This window comes from Heterodontus francisci, chromosome 8 (assembly GCF_036365525.1).
Source record: "Heterodontus francisci isolate sHetFra1 chromosome 8, sHetFra1.hap1, whole genome shotgun sequence".
Taxonomy (NCBI): Eukaryota; Metazoa; Chordata; class Chondrichthyes; order Heterodontiformes; family Heterodontidae; genus Heterodontus; species Heterodontus francisci.
The window spans coordinates 129,260,962-129,274,887 of NC_090378.1; positions in this window are offsets into that span (position 1 = coordinate 129,260,962).

Here is a 13,926-nt window from a genome sequence, read left to right on the forward strand (position 1 = left end):
CTAGTGGTGTTCTGCAGGGATCAGTGCAGGGACCTTTGCTGTTCATAGTATATATAAATGATTTGGAGGAAAATATAGCTGGTCTGATTAGTAAGTTTGCGGACGACACAGAGGTTGGTGGAGTTGCGGATAATGATGAGGATTCTCAGAGGAAACAGCAGGATATCGATCGGTTGGAGACTTGGCGGAGAAATGGCAGATGGAGTTTAATCCGGACAAATGTGAAGCATGTTCCTGTGAGGAAGAAAGACAAGTTTGGCAAGTTCGGGAAGCTTGGATAGCACGGGATATTGTGAGCCTAGTCAAAAAGAAAAAGGAAACATTTGTAAGGGCTGGAAGGCTAGGAACAGATGAAGCCCTTGAGGAATATAAAGACAGTAGGAAGGAACTTAAGCAAGGAGTCAGGAGGGCTAACAGGGGTCATGAAAAGTCATTGGCAAACAGGATTAAGGAAAATCCCAAGGCTTTTTATACATATATAAAGAGCAAGAGGGTAACAACGGAAAGGGTTGGCCCACTCAAGGACAGAGAAGGGAATCTATGCATGGAGCCAGAGGAAATGGGTGAGGTGCTAAATGAGTACTTTGCATCAGTATTCACCAAAGAGAAATATTTGGTGGATGATGAGACTAGGGAAGGGAGTGCAGATAGTGTCAGTCATCTCATTATCAAAAAGGAGCAGGTGTTGGGTGTCTTGCAAAGCATTAAGGTAGATAAGTCCCCAGGGCCTGATGGGATCTACCCGAGAATACTGAGGGAGGCAAGGGAAGAAATTACTGGGGCCTTGACAGAAATCTTTGCATCCTCATTGGCTGCAGGTGAGGTCCCAGAGGACTGGAAAATAGCCAATGTTGTTCCTTTGTTTAAGAAGGGTAGCAAGGATAATCCAGGAAATTATAGGCCGGTGAGCCTTACATCAGTGGAAGGGAAACTATAAGAGAGGATTCTTCGGGACAGGATTTACTCCCATTTGGAAACAAACGAACTTATTAGCGAGAGACAGCATGGTTTTGTGAAGGGGAGGTCGTGTCTTACGAATTTGATTGAGTTTTTTGAGGAAGTGACAAAGATGATTGATGAGGGAAGGGCGGTGGATGTTGTCTATTTGGACTTTAGTAAAGCCTTTGACAAGGTCCCGCATGGCAGACTGGTGCAAAAGGTGAAGTCACACAGGATCAGAGGTGAGCTGGCAAGATGGATACAGAACTGGCTCAGTCACAGAAGACAGAGGGTAACAGTGGATGGGTGTTTTTCTGAATGGAGGGATGTGACTAGTGGTGTTCCGCAGAGATCAGTGCTGGGACCTTTGCTGTTTGTAGTATATATAAATGATTTGGAGGAAAATGTAACCTGTCTGATTAGTAAGTTTGCGGTCGACACAAAGGTTGGTGGAGTTGCGGATAATGATGAGGATTCTCAGAGGAAACAGCAGGATATCGATCGGTTGGAGACTTGGGCGGAGAAATGGCAGATGGAGTTTAATCCGGACAAATGTGAGGTAATGCATTTTGGAAGGTCTAATGCAGGTGGGAGGTTTACAGTAAATGGCAGAACCCTTAGGAGTATTGACAGGCAGAGAGATCTGGGCGTACAAGTCCACAGGTCACTGAAAGTGGGGACGCAGGTGGATAAGGTAGTCAAGAAGGCATATGGCATGCTTGCCTTCATCGATCGGGGCATAGAGTATAAAAATTGGCAAGTCATGTTGCAGCTGTCCAGAACCTTAGTTAGGCCACACTTGGAATATTGCGTGCAATTCTGGTCGCCACACTACCAGAAGGACGTGGAGGCTTTCGAGAGGGTACAGAGGAGGTGTACCAGGATGTTGACTGGTCTGGAGGGCATTAGCTATGAGGAGAGGTTGGAAAAACTCGGATTGTTTTCATTGGAACGATGGAGGTGGTGGGGCGACATGATAGAGGTTTACAAAGTTATGAGTGGCATGGACAGAGTGGATAGTCAGAAGCTTTTTCCCAGGGTGGAAGAGTCAGTTACTAGGGGACATAGGTTTAAGGTGCGAGGGGCAATCTTTGGAGGGGATGTGCGAGGCAAGTTCTTTACACAGAGGGTGGTGAGTGCCTGGAACTTGCTGCCGGGGGAGGTGGTGGAAGCTGGCACAACAGCGACGTTTAAGAGGCATCTTGACAAATACATGAATAGGATGGGAATAGAGGGATATGGGCCCCGGAAGTGCAGAAGGTGTTAGTTTAGGCAGGCATCAAGATCGGCGCTGGCTTGGAGGGCCGAATGGCCTGTTCCTGTGCTGTACTGTTCTTTGTTCTTTGTTCTTTGTATGTGGCTTGGAGGAGAACATGCAGGTGGTGGTGTTCCCCTGCGTCTGCCGCCCTTTTCTTCTAGTTGGCAGAGGTCTTGGGTTTGGAAGGTGCTGTTGAAGGAGCCTTGCTGCATTGTTGAAGTGCATCTTGTAGATGGTGTCGAGCTTCTTGAGTGTTGCTGGAGCTGCACCCATCCAGGCAAGTGGAGAGTATTCCATCACACTCCTGACTTATGCCTTGTAGATGGTGGACAGACTTTGGGGAGTCAGGAAGTAAGTTACTTGCTACAGAATTCCCAGCCTCTGACCTGCTCTTGTAGCCACATGTTTATGTGGCTGATCCAGTTCAGTTTCTGATCAATAGTAACCCCCAAGATGTTGATCGTGGGGGATTCAGCGATGGTAATGCCGTTGAATGTCAAGGGGAGATGGTTGGATTCTCTCTTGTTTGAGATTGTCATTGCCTGGCACTTGTGTGGTGCGAATGTTACTTGCCATTTATCAGCCCAAGCCTGGATATTATCCAGGTCTTGCTGCAGATCTCAGGAGTCGCAAATGGTGCTGAATATTGTGCAAACATCCCCACTTCTGCCTTTATGATGGAGGGAAGGTCATTGATGAAGCAGCTGAAGATGGTTGGGCCTAAGACACTACCCTGAGGAACTCCTGTGGAGATGGCCTGGAGCCGAAATGATTGACCTCCAACAAGCACAACCATCTTCCTTTGTGCTGAGTATGACTCCAACCAGCGGAGGGTTTTCCCCCTGATTCTCATTGACCTTAGTTTTGCTGGGGCTCCTTGATGCCATACTTGGTCAAATGCTGCCATGATGTCAAGGGCAGTCACTCTTGAGTTCAGTTCTTTTGTCCATGTTTGAACCAAGGCTGAAATGAGGTCAGGAGCTGAGTGGCCCTGGTGGATCCCAAACTGAGCATCAGTGAGCAGATTGTTGCTGAGTAGGTGCCGTTTGTTAGCACTGTTGATGACACCTTCCATCACTGTGCTGATAATTGAGAGCAGTCTGATAGGCCGGGTTGGATTTGTCCTGCTTTTTGTGTACAGGACATACCTGGGCAATTTTCCACATTGCCGGGTAGATGCCAGTATTGTAGTATTGCTGGAATGGTGTCAGGGCCCATAGCCTTTGCAGTATCCAGTGCCTTCAGTCGTTTCTCGATATCATGTGGAGTGAATTGAATTGGCTGAAGTCTGGCATCTGCTGGTCATACTGGGGACCTCAGGTGGAGGCTGAAATGGAACATCCACTCGACACTTCTGGCTGAAGATGGATGTGAATGCTTCAGCCTTGTCTTTTGCACTGATGTGCTGGGCTCCCTCATCGTTGAGGACGGAGGGTGTTTGTGGAGCCTCCTCCTTCTGTTAGTTGTTTCATTGTCCACCACCATTCACAACAGGATGTGGCAGGACTGTAGGGCTCTGTCTCTCTCTCTGCCTATCTCTTTCTCTCTGTCTCTGTCTTTATCATTAAAAGTAAATTGACTGTTGAGTGAGGGTCCTGGATCCTGATTGAACTGATAGATTTGTGGGCAGCAGGATAACCAGTGCATAGACCATGAATCTGGGCAAGTTTCTTTCCTGTTCAGATTTCTGATCCCAACTAAACCAGTGGGATATTCTCACATTAGTTAGGTTTACCCAGCCCAGTCAGACCAGTTTCTGCAGCCTGTGATTAGCCACACCATCCCAAATTGAATGGTACAAGATGTGGAAAGTCAGGGTAGGGACCTCGTTTCCTTCCCATCTCCCAGCAGGCAAATGCCACCGGCCCCTTCATCGTCGCACTGCACATGAATAGCAGCCAAGCGGCAAGACTCAGCAAGGGCCTAGTGGAGCCTACTGGAGCCATGAGGGGCCTGGTGGGGCCTACTGGAGCCATGAGGGGCATGGCAGAGCCTAGTGGGCCCTGGTGAGTCTAACGGACCATGGTGGGTGCGAGTGTGCTTTGTGCAGAATGGGTGGGCTACCTAATGTCTGACACTCCACTGACCACAGGGCTGGCCAAGGATGGAAGGGCATGAGGTCTCAGGACATGGGTGGGAGGTTCTTCTGAACTCTCAGGACAGAGAGAGAGCGCGGGCACAGCAGTGGGAAATATTTCCCATTCCCTCATCTCAGCAACAACATTGGTTCCAGGTTTCAAAGGTTATTATTTGCGTATCCCTTTAAATGGGTTCAAGGAAAACCACAGGATCATCGCAATTCAATCTCCAATTAACAACAGACTAATTCTCACTATCGGGAACCTACCCGATTAAATTAAATAAGAAAAATACCCCCCCTTCGGGACAAGAGAGAAAGAACTTGCATTTGTATAGCACCTGTCTCGACCTCAGGGTGCCCATTTTACAGCCAATGAAGTATATCTGAGGTGCAGTCACTATTGTAGTGTAGAAAATGTGGCAGGCCAATTGCGCAGAGCAAGATCTCACCAATAATATAGTGATAAAGATGAGAAAACCAGTTTTCCCGATGTAGGCTGCGGAATAAATGTTGTCCAGGACATCAGGAAGAGCTCCCCTGCTCATTACCTATTGGGATCTTTACATCCACCTGAGAGGGCAGATTGGCATCTCATCCAAAAGATGGCATCTCTGACAGAGCAGCACTTCATCTGTACTGCTCCATTGATGGTGCATATTCCCTCAATACTGCCTCTCTGACATTGCAACACTCCCTCTGTACTGACCCTCAAACAGTGCAGCACTCCCTCAGTACTGACCCTCCCACAGTGCAGCACTCCCTCAGTACTGTCCCTCTGATATTGCAGCACTCCCTCAGTACTGACCCTCAAACAGTGCAGCACTCCATCAGTACTGACCCTCCCACAGTGCAGCACTCCATCAGTACTGTCCCTCTGACAGTGCAGCGCTCCCTCAATACTGACCCTCTGACATTGCAGCACTCCCTCAGTACTGACCCTCAAACAGTGCAGCACTCCCTCAGTACTGACCCTCAAACAGTGCAGCACTCCCTCAGTACTGACCCTCTGACAGTGCAGCGTTCCCTCAATACTGACCCTCTGACATTGCAGCACTCCCTCAGTACTGACCCTCAAACAGTGCAGCACTCCCTCAGTACTGACCCTCTGACAGTGCAGCGCTCCCTCAATACTGACCCTCTGACATTGCAGCACTCCCTCAGTACTGACCCTCAAACAGTGCAGCACTCCCTCAGTACTGACCCTCTGACAGTGCAGCGCTCCCTCAATACTGACCCTCTGACATTGCAGCACTCCCTCAGTACTGACCCTCTGACATTGCAGCACTCCCTCAGTACTGACCCTCTGACAGTGCAGCACTCCCTCAGTCCTGACCCTCTGACAGTCATAGTCATAGAGAGATACAGCACTGAAACAGGCCCTTCGGCCCACCAAGTCTGTGCTGACCAACAACCACCCATTTATACTACATTCATTCCATATTCCCTACCACATTCCCACCATCTACCTATACTAGAGGAAATTTACAATGGCCAATTTACCTATCAACCTGCAAGTCTTTGGCTGTGGGAGGAAACCAAAGCACTCAGCGGAAACCCACATGGTCACAGGAAGAACCTGCAAACTCCGCACAGGCAGTACCCAGAACCGAACCCAAGTCACTGGAGCTGTGAGGCTGCGGTGCTAATCACTGCACCACTGTGCCGCCCCAGTGCAGCATTCCCTCAGTCCTGACCCTCTGACAGTGCGGCAATATTTATAAAATTTGGTTCCGTTCTTTAGCTTAGTATAAAAGAAAAGGAAATGAATAAAAATTGATTATTAATAAAATAACCTAGTCTGAGATGTGACAGAGCAGGTTATGTATCTGGACTGCAGTATGTAGGAGTTTGTGGACAGTGAGACTGTCCCGAGTGAACACATCAGCAATAGATGCCTCAGTCTCGAATCGTTCCGTCTCAGAGACATGGAACTGGAGTGTGAGTTGGAGGCACATTGACACATACAGAAGTGGGAGTAATACTCAGACAGTTTGCTCCAGATCACACCTCGTAGAGAGGCACAGGATCAGAGTGGGGATGGTGTGACTGATAGTGTAGAGTGTAAAGGGCACCCAGCTGAGATAGAGAATGAGGAATTGCAGAAACTGATCCTGTTCAACAGGCACAATGTACTTGCTACCTGTGAGAATAAAGACTGTCAGGAGGACAGCCAGAATGCAGACCATGGCACCTTGGAGCAGTAAGTTGTCTGAAGAGGGGAGGAGGAGGTGGAGGGGGAGGAGGTGGAGGAGGGACAGTGTAATGAGGTAGTTGTAAGGGATTCAATAATTAAGGGGGAAAGATCACATGCTTTGTGAGCAGGGTTGACAGTCCCACATGATCTGTTGTCTACCTGCTGCCAGGAACATCTGGAAATGGCTTGAAAGGACAGTGGAGAGGGAGGGGGAGGATCCAGTCATGTGATCCATATTAGGACCAACAACATAGGGAAGAGTAGGCAAGAGGTTGTGTTCAGATAATACCAGGAACTAGGAGCTGAATTAAAGAACAGCATATCAAGGGTTATAAAAACTGGATTCTTATCTGAGCCACATGCAAATTGTCACAGCGATAAGCAAATTGCGGAGGTGAGCATGTGGCTGGAAGGCTGGTGTGGGACAGAGGGGTTCCATTTCATGGGACACTGACACCAGTACCGTGACAAGAAGGAACCGTAACGTTGGGATGGGCTCCACCTGAACCGGGCTGGGACCAGGGTCCTAGAAGAAAAGGTAAATGGGGCGGTCACAATGACTGTAAACTAGTAAATGAGGGAAGGCTCAGGTGGAACAGAATGTAAGAAACACAGTGAATCACAAGTGCAAATTTAACTTGAGGGTATGACATGGTAGCCATTACTGAGACATGGCTGTAAAACAGTGAGGGCTGGGAACTACATATATCAGGTTATTAGGTCTACAGGAAAGATAGGGAAATGGGAGAGGGGGAGGAGTAACCTTACTGATCAGGGATGAAATCACTTCAATGATAAGTGAGGATCTAATGAGAGGTAAACAATCAGTGGAGACTTTATAGGTAGAATTAAGAAATAGAAAGGGGTTTAAGACTGTAGTGGGATTTGTGTACAGGCTCCATGGTAGCAGCTGTGAAGTAGTAGAAGGTATAAATGCAGAGATTAGACAAGCATGTAGCAAAGGCAGAGTGGTTTTAATGGGGGATTTTAACTTTCCTATAGATGGGATAAACAGAATAGCACATGTCAGAAAGATAGTGAATTTTTGTGTCCGGGATAGTTTTCTGCAACAATATGGGCGGCACAGTGGCACAGTGGTTAGCACTGCTGCCTCACAGCTCCAGCCACCCGGGTTCAGTTCTGGTTACTGCCTGTGCGGAGTTTGCAAGTTCTCCCTGTGACTGTGTGGGTTTTCGCCGGGTGCTCTGGTTTCCTCCCACAGCCAAAGACTTGCAGGTTGATAGGTACATTGGCCATTGTAAATTGCCCCTAGGATAGGTAGATGGTAGGAGAAGGTGGGGATGTGGTAGGAATATGGGATTAATGTAGGATTAGTATAAATGGGTGGTTGATGGTCGGCACAGACGTGGTGGGCCGAAGGGTCTGTTTCAGTGTTGTATCTCTAAATAAAATAAATAAATGTCCTGAAACTAGCCAAGGGCTGTGGCATATTGGATTTAGTCATGAGCAATGAACCAGATTTAGTTAACAGTTCATTGTAGTGTTTGAAAGGGAGAAACGTGAGACATCCGCTAAGATTCTAGATTTCGATAAGGCTGACCTCAATGGAATGAGACAGAGACTGTCCACAGTAAACTGAGCAAATCCATTGATTAGTAAATGTACAGAAGATCAGTGCGAGTTGTTCGAAAAGAACTGAAAATGATCTCGAAATGGTTCATATGCCCAAGGGGCAAGAGCTCTACTTGATTAAAAAAAAGGCCTGGATGACTAGGGAGGTGAGAGACAAGATGAAAATAATGGAAAAAGCAAACAACAATGTCAAGAAAAGCACAGATGCTGGTGACAGACAGGTATAACAAGTGACAAAACAGATAGTAAGAACTACAGATAAGGAGTATGAAAAGAAACTGGCAAGGGAATTAAAATCAACACAAAAACCTTCAGTAAAAAAGGGTAGCCCGGGGCAATGTGGGCCCCTTGGAAACTGGTAACTGTGATATTGTCAATGAAAATGAGGAAGTGACGGGCATGCTGAATAATTACTTTGCATCAGTATTTACAGTAGAGGAAGAGGTCAGCATGTTAAACATCCTAAGGAGACTCACCCAAATTAACGTAAGCAAAATAACAGTATTGAATGAAATATTGGCACTAAAGAGTGACAAATCCCCAGGATCAGATTGTTTCCATCCCAGGGTTTTAAAGGAAGTAGGTGAGAACATTGTAATTGCCCTAAATATAATCTTTCAAAGTTCTCTCAATTCAGGAAACATTCCTTTAGATTGGAAAATTGTACATGTCACTGCTATTTTAAGAGAGAGGGAAACCAGGGAATTATAGACCAATTAGTCTAACATCTATTGTCAGCAAGTTACTCGAGTCTATAATTATGGACAAGGTAAATGAACACCTTGAAAATGTTCAGCAGATCAGAGAGTCAACATGGATTTATAAAGGGTAGGTCATGCCTGATGAACCTGATTGGATTTTTTGAAGAGGTGACTAAAGTAGTGGATAGAGGAATGTAAAAGGATGTTATTTATCAAGACTTTAAAATCCTTCATAAGAGACAGTTAGCTAAAATTGAAGTTTGTGAAATTGAAGACAAATTATTGACCTGGTTTGGAAAGTGGCTGAGCAACGGCCAGTTTTGTGGATAATCGGTAGTTACCCGAATTAGCAGAATGCAACTATTGGCATTTCACAAGGATAAACTATCACAATTTATCAATGACTTAGACGATGGGATTGAAAGTCACATACCCAAATTTGCCAATGATACGAAAATAGGCAGCATTGTATGCAGAGAAAATGAAAGAGAGGAGACCGGATTCAGAGAACAAGTATGAGTGGGAGATAGAGATCAGTAGAGTTGAATAAAAAGCTAAATACAGAGATAGAAAGAACTGAGCAGATTGGAGGAATGAAAATAAGGCAGGAACAACATAAAGACAACAACTCATGTTGAGGCATTGCTGTACAATAAGAAATTAACTCTTTCCAAGAACAAGTTCCCCGATGAGACAGTATAGAGGGAGCTTTATTCTGTATCTAACCATTTTTTTTTCTTTTTCTTTTTTATTGTGGCCTTGATACTCCAGGCCCCTTTTCTTTTGTCAAGGGGTCCGGTATTCCGGTATATGCATTTCAAATAAATTACTTTATTAAAAACAGATAAATAAAACAACTCTCAAATTAAAATACTGTTCTCTGCATCTATGATGCACTCCAGCCCCTACGGTGCCCACCAGTTGCAGAAGGCCTCAAGCGTGCCGGCAGGCACCGCATGCTCTTTCTCCAGGGACACCTTGGATAATGAGGGATATTGTGAGCCGAGTCAAAAAGGAAAAGGAAGCATTTGTAAGGGCTGGAAGGCTAGGAACAGACAAAGTCCTTGAGGAATATAAAGAAAGTAGGAAGGAACTGATGCAAGGAGTCAGGAGGGCTAAAAGGGGTCATGAAAAGTCATTGGCAAACAGGATTAAGGAAAATCCCAAGGCTTTTTATACATATATAAAGAGCAAGAGGGTAACAAGGGAAAGGGTTGGCCCACTCAAGGACAGAGATGGGAAGCTATGTGTGGAGCCAGAGGAAATGGGCGAGGTACTAAATGAGTACTTTGCATCAGTATTCACCAAAGAGAAGGACTTGGTGGATGATGAGTCTAGGGAAGGGAGTGTAGATAGTCTGGGTCATGTCATTATCAAAAAGGAGGAGGTGTTGGGCATCTTGCAAAGCATTAAGGTAGGTAAGTCCCCAGGGCCTGATGGGATCTACCCCAGAATACTGAGAGAGGCAAGGGAAGAAATTACTGGGGCCTTGACAGAAATCTTTGTATCCTCATTGGCTACAGTTGAGGTCCCAGAGGACTGGAGAATAGCCAATGTTGTTCCTTTGTTTAAGAAGGGTAGCAAGGATAATCCAGGAAATTATAGGCCGGTGAGCCTTACGTCAGTGGTAAGGAAATTATTAGAGAGGATTGTTCGGGACAGGACTTACTCCCATTTGGAAACAAATGAACTTATTAGCGAGAGGCAGCATGGTTTTGTGAAGGGGAGGTCGTGTCTCACTAACCTGATTGAGTTTTTTGAGGAAGTGACGAAGATGATTGATGAAGGAAGGGCAGTGGATGTTGTCTATATGGAGTTCAGTAAAGCCTTTGACAAGGTCCCTCATGGCAGACTGGTACAAAAGGTGAAGTCACACGGGATCAGAGGGGAGCTGGCAAGATGGATACAGAACTGGCTCGGTCATCGAAGACAGAGGGTAGCAGTGGAAGGGTGCTTTTCTGAATAGAGGGATGTGACTAGTGGTGTTCCGCAGGGGACATAGGTTTAAGGTGCGAGGGGCAAAGTTTAGAGGGGATGTGCGAGGCAAGTTCTTTACACAGAGGGTGGTGAGTGCCTGGAACTTGCTGCCGGGGGAGGTGGTGGTAGCAAGTACGATAGCGATGTTTAAGAGGCATCTTGACAAATATATGAATAGGATGGGAATAGAGGGACACGGTCCCCGGAAGTGCAGAAGGTTTTAGTTTAGACAGGCATCAAGATCGGCACAGGCTTGGAGGGCCGAATGGCCTGCTCCTGTGCTGTACTGTTCTTTGTTTGTTCCTTGTTTGTTTGTCACCCGGGCTTGAATGTAACCTCGGAAGAGGGGCAGGCAATCAGGGAGGATGGACCCCCCGACGGCCCACAGCCTGGACCTGTGAATTACCACCTTGGCTCAGCCCAGGAACAGACAAACGAGGAGATCTCCTCCTGACCCACCCCCCGCTGCACCTGGTGCCCAAAGATTAGGAGCATGGGGCTGAGGTGCAGCCAAAGCCTGAGGAGCAGCCCCGTTAAATACTCAAAGACGTGCTGCTCCCTCGCACACTCCATAGAAACATGGAACATGGACTCATCCAAGCCAGGGAGTCTGTGAACCCACTTAAAAGTCTATTGCATGGGACTGCCCTGTGCAGCACCCTCCAGCCCAGGTCCCCAGTGTAAAGGGGGAGGACTCCAGCGTAGACTGCACCGGGGATTCCCCTCACTGCCAGATGGCAACACAGACCATTACAGTGTGTCCAGGCAGCAGATGAGGGTGAGGAAGTGGAGAGTGTGCAGGAGCAGCCCGTACAAGAAACCCCTCTGCGCAGTGTTGGAATGGCACGGAGGGCATTTCCTACAGGCATTTCAGGTTGTGTAAGACTGGGTCCCAAGAAGGGTATCAGGGCTTGGGTCTGATGAGCAATTCCAGCGAGGGAGCATTCCACATTCCTGAGCCCCCTCAACACATGCAGTGAGGGGCGTCTCGGCGGCTTCGGGTACTCCTCCACCTGTTGGTCCATCCCCAGGGCCAACTGCCCAGACAGCCAGAGCCCTCTCCTCCGCCAGCAGGGGAGCACCCTGACTGGGTGACCATGTTCCAGATTCTGAATAGATCCTGGTAAAAGATAGGCAACTCCCTCAGAAAGGTGCGGCTAATGGTTGGGTGTTATCTTGGAGGCAGTGCCCCGGTGGAAAAAATACGTCACCAGCACACACCATCTGGGAGGACACTCAATGTAAAGGTATCTCTGCAGGGTCCGAAGGTGGAGAGTTGCAGCCTGGGTGTGGACGCACGCCAGTGACTGGCTGCCTTCCTCAATCAGGAGACTCAGGACCAGGGCAGAGACCCAGTATTTCCTCTTGCCCCAGAAGAAATCGACGAGCTTCTTCTGGATCTTGGTGGCAAATGCAGGGGGTAGGACCAAAATGACCAACCGGTATCACAGCATCGAGGCCACCAGGTGGTTTATGACCAGCGCTCATCCCCTGTAGGAAAGCACTCAGAGCAGTCCTGTCCAGCGTCCCAGCCGAGTGTTGTATTTCGCCTCCAACTCCTGCCAGTTTACCTGCAAGGCTTCCTCAGCGGGGCTCAGGTGGACTCCCTGGTAGAGGAGGTGCGTGGTGCTCCACGCAAAAAGCATTATTTCCTCCAGCAAGGACTCCACCCACCACTGACCCACCAGGAGTCCGGAACATTTCTCCCAATTGATCCTTGTGGAGGACGCGGCAAAAAAGATTTACTGGCACTCGCGCATCCTCCACAAGTGAACGGAATCTGTGACCGTGAGGAGCACGTCATCAGGGTAAGAAGGACCCCTCTCCAAGGACCCCTCTCCACCTCCATCCCCAGGCTAGTGAGCGGACCAGGGGGAGATGGTTGTTTCTAACCACAAAAATCAAGTCAGAGCCGGAACCGGAGGCTATCTCCTAACCCACCAGCATCCACAGGCCCAGCAGACGGGGCACTATGCAAATTGGCCCCTGGGTTGGCTACATCCTGGGCGGCAGCCCAGGTTGGGAGGGTTGACTCTTACAGGTTTTGCCCGACCCAGGACTCCCGACCCAGCGGCAGATGGAGTGTTTTCCCCCGGTGGGTCCAGGGGCTCCACCACCAAGGGCAGATTTTCCTCCTCAGGAGTTGCCAAATTTACAGGGGCTTCTCTCCCACCTCCATCCCGAGGGGTAGAGGGTTCCCGCCCAGGGCTCGAGGCTGGTGGTGGAGGAAGCCCGAGGACCCACGCCAGGAGATGGACCCCGTAATTCAGTGTCCTCTTCAGAGGAGGGGCACCTCCTCACCTTCTTCCAGGTGGGGCACAGAGACTCAGAGACCTCCATCTCAGTAGAAGTTCTACCTCTATCTCCGCATCCTCTTGGCCAAATTCCTCGGGCCCGAGCTCAGCCGCGGGGCTGGTGGGCTCCACAGGATCAAGCCTATGGCTGAGCTCAGGCTCAGGACATGCTTTTGTATCCAGGGGGTATGCCTTCGGCTGTTTTGACTTGCGCCATGCCTTCCTTCCACCCAGATGGGCCAGTGTAGAGGGAGTTTTACTCTGTTTCTAACCCTGTGCTGTATCTGCCCTGGGTGTATTAGATGGGACTGCCATTAAATGATACTGCAATTTGATGGGACAGCTTTTGTCTGGATGTCCTATGTTCTTGCTACATGGTGCAGTAAGTTTGATGTTGTGGACGCTCCCACAGTTAGTAGTGGGTGAAGACTACTCGCATCTGTTTGTAAGCTGCTGCAGGGTCTATCATCCCATCTATCAGTGCTGCTGTCAAACCCACATCCTGGAGGTGAATGGTATGTTCTATTGGGCGCAGTTGAGAAAGCTGTTCATCCATAATTGTTTCCAATTGAATGTTCGCTAACTCTCTGCCCCCCCTCAGAGTAACTGCACACTCAGATGATAAAGTATCTAATCAATGGGGTAAATTTGGACTAGTGCTCAGGGGGTTACACTCTTGTCTCTGAGTCAGAAGGTTGTCCCAGTCCAGCAACTTAAATCAAAATCCAGGCTGACACTCCCAGTTCATGATTGTGGGAGAACTGCATTGTCGGAGAGGCAGTACTGAGAGAGTGCTGCACTGTCAGAGGGGTAGCACTGAGGGACTGCCGCACTGTCAGAGGGGTAGCACTGAGGGAGCACTGCACTGTCAGAGGGGTAGCACTGAGGGA